Raw genomic sequence first — 6,000 nt, 5'->3', positions numbered from 1 at the left:
TTTCGTGATTCTGTGCTGATCAGCGGTGGGACTGCCTTACAGTCGCGTGGAGATTCGGTATGAGCCGAACACATGTTCTGACCTCACTGACGGTAACCCATCCCACATAGCATCCACCTGCACGGCGGAGCTTTTTGTCCGCACACCATCATGGAGATGGTGGGAGCCTCATGAGGCTATTCGCAACTCATGCGACACCGCGAAAAGAGCACATCGTGTAAACATGGGAAGGTATTAAACAGGGTCTTCACGATACCACTTAGGGACGTATTTCAATAACCTCTAGCTTCTCTATTCCTAGACACGATCCAACGTCATGTCATGCTGAGACCCTGCAGCACTAGCATAAAGACCCTAAGGGTCATTTGAGAAGCTCAGATGGTGTCTACTGCATCGCAAGTGTCTCGCTCCGGGTCTTTCTCGACGCTTACTATTTGGCCAACCGTAACTCCCGTTCTTACCGTGTCGCGATGCGTCATTTTCGGGAGTTTTTGGTGTGGGTGGTAAGGAGCCAAATGGCAGGTCGAACGGAGGACGAGCATGTTACCGTCTGTTCCAGTCCGAAGCGCCTCGATCGGACCCGTTGCTGGGGATCGTGAGCCCATCCTTATTTATGCACCTAAAAGGAACTATCGAAGCGAACGGGAAGCCGTCTTCTGAAGCCTGCACCGGGAAAAACTGTCGGTCAGGCAAATGAGACGGTGAAGACAGATTTCGTAGGGGCCAGGATGCACCGATGACAGCACTGGCTCCCGGTCATGCAGCGACCTGCAGCATGAGGTCAGCAAGCCTTAGTCGAAAAGGAACCAGCCGAAGCCGCCTGTCCCCTCGCTGGAGCATCCGCAATGGGAACCGCGGCGGGTCGATCGCACGGGTGGGTTTAGTTAGTAGCAATCGCCCTCAGCATCGCAACTTGTCGAGGGCTTCACAAACTTGCTTGCTGTAGAGGAATCTCGCGTATCGTGCCAAATTTAGGTCACCGTGTACATCTTTCGTTTCAGATGAGCCGCCGCAGAAGCAAGATCCCTCAGCCCACTGCATTCCATACACTCACTCACCGTCGGTCCCCACCGCCCTTCGCCTCCATCTCGCCTAACATCGCTTAGCCCTCTCTCTTCACCGCAAGCGAGCTACTCTGTAGATGTCTCCTGAGATTGTGCAACGACAGTGATGCAACTCATCTCCTCTCTGGGCTAGGGCAGCACGTCAGGCGCGGCAGGGGTTCCTGAATATCCTCTGTCGGCAGGCCGATGATGTCGCGGTGCAGTAACAGACCCTGATCGACGAAACAGAGACCAGCTATCTCAGCGTGCGGCTTTGTGTGGTACGTTGGGAGAAGGCAAGCGTCGATTTGCCGTGTTCCACCCGGCCGCGGTTCGCGCTCCACGGAAGCACAGCAGGCCGGTAGGGCAGGAATGTATGACCGTATATAACGGCGGATGCACAGACTACCGTAGTGATAAGGAATTGAGCTTACTGAGGGAGACGGTTCCGCCTCAGGGATTGGCGTGTCACTACGACGGGTTGAACATGCGACCATGAAGAAGAGAGCTATGCAGCTATGCAGTGCTGCAGGAGCCAACACGCTGTGCTACCTTCTTGCAGCTTGAGAGCGAATCAAGTGCTTGTGCCGACGCGACCAGCCGTATGAGAATGTTATTGCTGCTGGTGCTCTTTGTTGATGTTACGGATGGCCGGCTGCTGCGGTCGGTTGCCCAGGGAAAAGACACGCACGCAGTACGCTCTTGAGTGTTACTGTGGATCTTACAGGCTCAGCAGGACCGCTCCTTGCAGCGTATAGATGATACTCCGAACCCCAACCGCGGGTTGGAAGGAGTCGCAGTTTGCATGTGCATGCGCATGTATGTACGGTATAGTACTGTACTGTGCCTATTGTCTTTCAGGCGGCTGGGGCAGGCGCAGCTTTGCGGAGATTGCCAGCGAGATTTTCGCCGACGTGATCATGCTGAAAGCAAAGGGGAAAACAGCTATCTAATCTATGCACTTTGATGCATTGAAGGAGTACGATAATATGAATCTGGATTTGACTCGTTCTGTCCTGCGTTATCCAAAGTAGAGTTGCAACAACGGAAACGGACACAGCGAAAGTCTCTTTCAGCTTGCCAGGGATGCAACTGGATGATGCCCATCTGTAGTGGGGAAGTGTGTGAAGGAAAACGGCGAGCGAAATGAGAGACCCCGTCCAACCCAGCTGTGAACCCCAAGATGGTACTGCACCCAGCCCCCGCACACAGAGCCCAAGGGAACTGGGAAGGGCCGAACGGAAAACCCTTCGCGATGCCGAGACGAAACACTATGAGAAATGGAGGCCCGTCCCAATCGAGGCCATGGTGCATTGCTAGCACCCAACAGGCAAGTCACAGGGGGTGCTCGGGAGTGAGCGATTGAATTATTGTGACGATACCCTGGATCCACGGGCTTTTGCGCGCTTCTAATGATGACAACCGGCGGAGAAAGCTCCAAGAGCTACTTGCTAAGTATGCAGCTTTACGAACTCTTGAGTAGACGGGAATGCCGTCCTAGTCCTGTTAGAGGTTGGTCGCGAACCTTAGGTGCCGTTGGTGGGAGACTATCAGGTCGTTTTTTCTTTTTCGCTTCATTTGACGGATAACTTAATAAACTCTAGCTCAGCTGGTCTTGTCTTTTGAATCTGAGACATGTCAGTTACCTCTGCAGGACGCTTGCGAAATGCAGTGGCAGCAGAAAGTAGGGATCGGCAGCAGTGCAGAGGGCAACCAGCGGCAGATACGGAGTCGGACAATACTCGCCATTTCGGTAGGCCGGGGCTAAGTCCTTGTCTTCTCACTTCTCACATCATTTCAGATAACACAGCGCAGTTGAGGAGAGAGATACTGTGGAGAGAGACAACGTTTGATCGTGTAATTCTTTGCATTGTTTCATTATCCTTTCGTTATGCTGCATGTATCTAAAATGTTGGACAATACCACACCACCGTGTATATGTGTGTACGCCGATACCATGATGACAAGTAAAAGTAATGAAGTGTCCTCCATATGCTGCCTTGGGCGCCTCGCTTTGAATTGACAGATTACATGTCTCATAAAAAGTAATACATGGGGTATGTTGAGTGGGTTGTTCGGACTGACAGCCATCCCAAACCAGAGTAATCATAAAAGTAAAAGGGTATAAGAAGTAGACCCGAAAGGGATATAGCGCAAGAAACCAGTATTGAAGCTATTCCCACTCAGAAAAAGGATTGCAGCAACAGCATCGTCAGACAAAGGGAGGGAAGGGCAGGGGACAGGAAAACCCGCCACCCCCCATCCATTCATCCATCCATCCATCAACGCTGAGACCGACGAGGGAGGAGGGAGGAGGATATGCCCCACGTATGTGTGCAAGTCCCTGGCTAAAGCGCGAGACCAGCGCCAATGCAGCACCACGTCATTGGCTTCAGCAAGGAAACCGGCTAAAAATAAGGACCGCCCAATCAAAAGCCTCAGCAGCGAGTGAATCCGCCGATGGTCTCTCAATTGGAGGAATGAAAGCCAGAAACTGGCCCCGCGCACGATCATCCCAATGACGTTTCCCAGGCCCGCCCGCCTCTGGCTGCTGCGGCACTGATAGAAGCCAGGCGACATATCCGCGCTTGCTCGGCCATGGCGTTAGCGAGCGGTTTCATGCCATTGGAGATTGCTCTCAGCGTTGAAGATATACGCGCGCCATCCGGCAGGTGGAATGCGCGATAGAGAGCAAATTGATTGTGGTGCTGTTCGGGACCAGGAACCAGCGTGGGATTGTGGGTGTGCAAAGGCCGATGCTGCGTCGTGTATCCTTGCGAGATCAGGGGATGGATCACATGGTAATCATGTGTAGCAGGTTGACTGTGAGGTGTTCCAGAGCTCAATTCCGTTGAAAATTGTCCTATCCGTGTGCTGAGTGATCCCCGGCTTGGACAGGCTCAAGCGTCGGCATAGCTGGCCGACCCATGTGCCTTGTATTGCCTTGTGGTTCAATCTCATCCATATACCATGTGTTGGTGTGACGAAGGGGCTATTGCAGATGCCGGTTGATGAGGGATGCGGATCTACAGCTAGAAGCTGCACAGAAGAAGTGAAAAGTAGTGGTGCCCATCGTGTTTTTTGAGAAAGTGCCCCGGCGTGATCCAGTCCACAAGCTCGGGTTCTCGGGTTGTCATGTAGGAGGCATAGTCAGCACCCAACCCTGGGATTGGTCTGAATCCATTCTGAGCGCTGCACCCATATCCAAAAGGGCAGCTGTGTGGAAACAGAAGATGCATAGAACGTTTCCTTGACTCCGCCGATCATGGCAAGCAGCTCCGTGGAGCTGCAGAATCGGGAAGGGTTGGGTTGGTCTGCTGAGAGCTCCTCTTCTCCTCTGTCGGATCGAATGTCACGTATCCACTCGTGATTGAGGACATCAGCCTCATTTTCGACTTTGTGCATGAACTCTGAGGCTCGATATCCCTAAAACCAAGGCCCTCAAGGTTTGCCCGCTCGTTGTAAGCAATTGGAGCAGTATATGCTGCTGTTCATCGTCCGTGTGTAGAAAATGTGATCCTCCATGTCTCGTGAGAGCTACCGTCTAACGCTTTTTAATCCCACCAAAAGCGACCGTATCGTCGACCCAAGTGAAACTGATCATTTGTAGCCGACCATCTTCGCGCATCGTTGGCAATAGTAGATGTTGGTGCCTACTCGAACCATGCCGCTCATGCTGGCGTCGTCCGTCGACGTCGTCTCCACCGCTCGCTGGCACCGCAGGCAGCGAAGCACCTCTACCGAAACCACTGGCCGCGAAATCGAGTCCATGCTATGTCTGACTGAGGATCCGGATGCTGACGAGGAGAGGTCTGAATCTGAGGCGGAGTAGGATCCGTAGGAGGAAGTTGACGACGCACTGCCGTAGTGCGTCTTGCTTGGCCGTGATGACGATGGCATGGCGAAGGATTGTTGAGGTTTATTGTGCGTCAGGTTTGCCTGCGTATGGTCTGTAGGTTGGTAGATGACAATAATCGTCGTCGTTGCTTAGATGCTTCCCCTCTGTCCAAGGATGGGGGACCAAGAGTTATATGTATAGTGTGTGTAGTGCGTGTCTGTGTTCTTAACTCTACTCTAAAATGAAACAAGGGAGGGGCCAGGGCTGGTGGAGGGTCTGGAGGGATCTTATGGATCGAGAAGTCTGGTGTTCATCCGGGTTGGAGGCAGGAGGAAAAGGGCGAGAATGGGAACCCCAGTAGGCTAGGTGAAGTACCTACTGGGGTACCTCTTAGACAGCAACGCACTTGGGCATAGCAAAATGGTACGGTACCACCGGTGCATCCGCCTGCCTGCCTGCCTGACAGTGACTGTACTAAATGACTGGGCTTCTGCAGGTGGGACTGCAAGTCCTAGAGATACGTACAACAATGGGTACGTCGAGGGGAGGGTCAGCGAGACAGGGATGATGCTCTGGGTGTCTCTAACGTACTCGCACGCAAAGATACCTCGCCCAAGTAGCGTAGACACGGAAACAAGGGCGTAGTCGTCAGCGTGCCCAGGTAGCGGACTCCTCCAACTTCAGCTGCAGATGCAATTATTGAGTTTACGCTTGTAGAGGACTTAGTCACACACAGCAGCTCAACACGTTCCCCCTCGAGCAGACCGCTCGAGAAGGCATAGCCCAAAACGTTACTGCATTCCGTCTGTTCGGCCCAGCGAGGAGCCGTTATTACACATTGTTGAGAGGAGTAAACTTCTCTCGACCGCACGGAATCTTTTGCTCCGTTTCTGTGATAAATGAGAGATGATGGAGGGCAGCTTCAAAGATTGCAGGTACCTCAGAAGGAAATTCCAAGAGGACTTAAATGACAAGAAAGTTAACATCGAATGATCTCGAGACAGCATCGTCTTCCGAAGAGAAACACTCCCATGGATGATGGCTCGATGGTCGACCGTTTTCTCGCAGAACTGCCCTTCCACTACCAGTGAGACAGGGGAGACGGCCACGTCCTCCGGC

Source organism: Phaeoacremonium minimum, assembly GCF_000392275.1.
Source record: "Phaeoacremonium minimum UCRPA7 unplaced genomic scaffold PA7_03_scaffold_592, whole genome shotgun sequence".
NCBI lineage: Eukaryota > Fungi > Ascomycota > Sordariomycetes > Togniniales > Togniniaceae > Phaeoacremonium > Phaeoacremonium minimum.
Note: the sequence above shows the minus strand (reverse complement) of the source record.